The sequence below is a fragment of the Anthonomus grandis genome, chromosome 24 (genome assembly GCF_022605725.1).
Source record: "Anthonomus grandis grandis chromosome 24, icAntGran1.3, whole genome shotgun sequence".
NCBI classification, from domain to species: domain Eukaryota; kingdom Metazoa; phylum Arthropoda; class Insecta; order Coleoptera; family Curculionidae; genus Anthonomus; species Anthonomus grandis.
The window spans coordinates 2051862-2057165 of NC_065569.1; positions in this window are offsets into that span (position 1 = coordinate 2051862).

Consider the following 5304-nt stretch of genomic DNA (forward strand, 5'->3'; position numbering starts at 1 on the left):
GTATCTCGGCATGGCGCTCGCTTTAATGGGGGACCGTTTAGGATGCCCGAAAATAAACTGGAAGCCTTTTGTAAATTGGCCCATGTTTAAGTTGATTTTGGTTATCATATCGGATTTGGGTGATATTTCGCGTCATTTCCGTTCCTTTCACGGACACCGTGTAGAACCTCTCTGATATATCGGTGATATAATCAGAGATGTGTTCCACATCGGTGCTTTCGTGCAAGTCACGGAATCGCGTATATCTGTCCGCAGATAAGACGCCTCTCAGAATTTTATTTTGAAAAACTTGGAGGCGCTTCCGTTGCGTGTCCGATATGATGCACCAAACTGGAGCTCCATAGGTGAGGCAAGGTCTAATTATTTGTATCACTCGACATTCCCCTAATTCGGCAGAAGTGCTCGTGATTTATGGCTTCGTACCCGGAAAGCGCTGAAAAATACGCGCCGTTCAAGGATCGTTCCCGCGATAAGTTCGAGCCGCCTGTAATAAAAAAGAAGTAGGGCATGCAAAAAATAATGGTTGTAACGAGTCTGAATTTCGGTTTTCGCCTTTAAAACAGTCGTTGAAGAGTAGTCTTTGCGATATGTGAGACCAGGTGGTTGCATATTAGACATGTACCGGGCTCCGCGCTCTTTTATAAAAATCCATAAAATATAAATAGTTGTATATAAAGTAAAGTGTAAAATCAGAGATTGCCGCGATTAACCAGTTAAAGTTTAGGAGAATAAATTAATTTCTCGTAACCAATTATACGACTTTCTTTTTCTGTCTACAAGTCGAACACCAGACGTAATCCCTAATTAAATAGGTTGGAACCTAACATAAAATTTTGATCCTTCGTGCCTGATGTGGAAAATATGGTGGTGCCAAAGTTTACTGAATAAAATACAAGTTGCTTCACTCGGCTCCACGCGCCGAATTACCTATTCACCGCCCCTCACTTCATTTGCCGGGCGACGCTCCTACAATCGAATCTGTTGGGGTACACAGTGAGTAGAGTTTAAATGGTTTTGATGTGCGAGCGTTTTATTACTAGTTGTACTGGGTGAACTCAGTGGACTGGCAAATTATTATAATCTATTATATTAAAATGTCGACTTATTGTTCGGTAGATAGTTGTTTTACAAAGCGTGGAAGTGGTTTAATGTTTTTTTAATGTCCGAAAAATGAAAATATATATATAAAATATATATTTATATATAAAATAAAATAACAAATAAGAAATAAGGGTAACCAATTACATGCCAGGTTATAGTACCTCTCTGTCTTGAGAGGGTGTGTTGTGACCAAAATAACCTGCGCAGTTTCGTTTTCACATAAAATAAAATATGAAAGTTGGATTTTGGTCAACTACTTATTTTATTCTTATATTATTTTGCTATATAAATGCGTTATGGAACTTTTGTACATTTAACTCTTATTTTATTTTTATTTTACTTTATTTGTCTGTATAAATCCAGCTTAAGAGACTACATGGTTTACATTTTAAAATGGCAAAATATATTTTCCTCTCCATCTTTTGTCCTTCTTTTACAATATTGCACTTTTGCCAGAGCTATTTATCCGCTTTGTAAGTATTAAAAAATGTAATACCTTTTAAAGGTTATTTGAGTCGGAAACATAACTGAGGTTATAATGAAAAAAAACAAATCGAAAATTAATAAAATTTATAGAAAAATCGACTTAATTTAAAAGCAAAAATATTAATAAAAGCAGCAGTCAAAACAAAAATATCTTGGAGCATTAAAAAATGTAGTCACTTCGGCAACGGTGCGCTACAGTCTCACGCAGGTTTTACTATTTTTCGAGTTCTGTCAAAAATTATGAATGAATGAATCCCGAGCGATGTTGCCAAGGAATTAAAACAAATAAACGCTTTAAATTATTGAGTCTAAGGGCGTGTTTTGTATTTAGAGTGTGTTTTATCAGTTTTTTGTTGTTTTCGTACTTTTTTGGAGAAAATTAATGCCAAAATAAACGAACATGGTGCACTCTTGTGTAGTAAAGAGAGTAGAGCATTAAAATCCAAATTAACGTTTCATCGGTAAGTTTATTTGTTTACGTTTAAACAGCAAAAGACTTTTGTATTTATACCACCAGCGTCATTACATGAAAAATATTAAGGTTAATTAATTATGTAATGACATTTTTCGCCTCTATTTAAAATTGCACAGAAGCGACGAAAACAACACGTATAGATATAGAAAATTATTTGTACAGTACACAATCCTAACCCGATTTGTAAGGGAGGGAAAATGAAAATAACAAATTTGTCGATTATTATAATATTATTTGCACTAGTGCATAAGCTCTACCCCACTGGCAACAAACCAAACAAAAATTAATTGAAAATATGCATTGTTTCCAAGGGGTACTAACAACACTTTCTCCATCCTTTTCTCTCTCACTACTAATTTTAAAACAATAAAATTCCACATTTTTGGGCTGGTTATGAATGAAACCTTACGTTTATTACTTATAATGTCTTTGGTAATGTTATTATTAGTCTGACAAAATAACAAAAATGTCAAAAAGGTAGTAATCAATCATTAAAAATTCAAACATGTCATTACTTAGTAGTTATGTCTATCTTTAGTTGTTACGTTTAGTAACAGTAATATATGCATTTTTTCACACAAACTTTTGACTTTGATTTAAAAATAAATCCTAATGAAACCGGTCATACCAAAACAACCTTTAATAAGAGTTAGATACAAAAAAAATAACCATTTAGTTCTTGAATTACGTAAACTTTGATAATGTAAAATTTATTTAGTTTGGTGGCTATAAAAACAAATAATTTAAAGTATTGTCAATTAACATATTTTTCCCAAGTAGGTACATAAAATAATAATTTTATGCCAGATAATAAAGTTATTATAAAATCGTGCTCCGTCTTCCCCTACAGTTCGATATAGATGAAACTCGTAAAATAATAGGTATTTTTTACCAGAATTCCCCTTTACATTTTTTGCTAGTTCCCCGTCGGCGAGAAGCTCGGCGGCCTGCCTTTGAGATCGAAAGATAAAAGGTTTTTCGCCGAGTGAAGCAACTTGTATTTTATTCAGTAAACTTTGGTAGTGCGAACCATATTTAGTGTATTTTCGTCGATGTTCCAGCAACCAGTGTTCCTAGTATCAGGAAAACAAGTCAATAATTAAAGGTTAGTCAATTATAACCCAAGTAATTAAAGCCAGCAGTAAACCTAGGGTCATCCTGACTTCCAAACCGTTACCTTAACGTTTTTGATGAGCTGTTTTGTTCAAATTAAGCTAAGATTTGTGCAAGTTGGTTTTAATTACACCTATATAGTTTGGTTTTTATTTTCTATTTACATTTTAACCTTCGTAACCTACAGTAATTAAGCTGTTTTGTGGATTTTTACTTGAAACCTATATTTATATTTTAACCTAGTTCAATAAATGCAACCATAATTTAATGTAGAGTTTATATAACTCTTAATAAACTAAATCTTTCAACCCTAAAAACCTATTTAACTGATTATAAACTACATTTTTAGCTCTAGACCTTATTTTTTTTTTATTTAAACTTATATGTTTTTAATGTTTTTAAGATTAAAATTCTCATATTCACCCTTCTAAGAATTGAGTTATGCATTTTAAATAGATATTTGTATCCAGCCTACTAAACTATTGATGATAAAATTTAATAATTTAATTTAAATTTTATTTGATGTGTTTTTTAATCTCTTTCAGGTTTTGTAAAATTTGGTTTAGCCTTGGTTGTTTAAGCCATTAATTTTTATATTGTTGTTTTAAGATTTTTAACCTTTAATTTTTCTTTTTTGGCATAGGTAAATAAGTGCAAAACTTTTTATTGTTTTCTCAGTTACCATCAAAATGGCGGAAGATCTTAGTTCAGAACAAATTTTAGATAAAGCTAAGGCATAAATAAAATTCCTCATTAACAAAAGAGGTCACATGAAAGCCTCTCTAACTCGTTTCCAAACATTTTCAAATGGCTTACCCCAACTCGAGCTTTTAACTCCTTCAGACCTCGTCCAAATTGAGACCAGGTTTAAAGCTGCTGATTCCCTTTTGCAGGAATTTGAACAAATTCAATTGGGTATCGAAGACATTTGTTTGATGCACAACCTGCCTGATGCTCAAGATCAGGCCGAGGTCAGATCAGAATTCGAGGAAAAATACTTCTCAATAATTTCCAAGGCAAAACTTATATTACAAGCCACCAACCTCAAAAATGGTAGCAACAATCCTGGTTTAACCTTTGAGACTCACCCTGAGCTCAGCAACAACCCTATAAATAATATGACTAGTATTTTATCCACTAAATTACCTCCATTATCCATACCAGAGTTTTCTGGTTCTTACGAATCATGGACCCAGTTTCATGAAACCTTCGAGGCTCTTATTGATAAAAATCCCTCTTTACCCAAGGTGCAAAAATTTTACTATCTCCAGTCTGCCCTTAAAGGAGATGCTGCCCAGATAATTAGCTCCCTTACAGCTACAGAGGGCAACTATGCTGTTGCATGGAATTTACTCAAAGAGCGCTATGAGAATAAGAGGGCCATAATTCATGCTCATATGAAAGCAATTTTCAGTTTGCCATCCCTCAAAGAAGATAACCATATCCAGTTACGCAAATTCTTAGATAACTTTCAAAAACATTATCGATGTTTAAAAAATCTAGGTGAAAATGTGGATAACTGGGACACCCCCTTAATATATCTACTTACCTCAAAATTTAGGCAACTTACACGATAGCCCTTCAATCCTTAACCTCACTACATTCCTCACAGAGCGTTGCCACCTCTTAGAGTCAACTGATTTTAAGGTGCAAAATAAACATGATCCAAATCTTCAAAAGAGTTATGGTACACCTAAGACATTCACCAATGCCGTTTTTGAAAATAAATGTCCTGTTTGTAAAGATAACCATTTTGTCTATGCATGTGAGAAATTCCTCAAACTTCCTGTGAGCGAAAAGTACAGTGAGGCGAAACGTCTAAAATTATGTACAAATTGCCTACGTCCAGGTCATTTTGCATCTGTTTGCACATCCAAACATTCTTGTAGAGCTTGCCAGCGAAGGCATCATTCATTGCTACATTACCCCACAAATAACTTTGAGAAAGATTCCAGGCACATAACCTTAAATGTAAATCCAAGTATTACTAAGCAACCCCCTCAAAATTCGCTTTGCGCCCAAATAAGGGCAACCTCAAGCAATAACCATGATGGTATTAACCCAACACAGTTGCCCAATCCTCAAAGAGGTAACATAAATCCTCATCTTTGTGAAACCCCGAGTTTCTT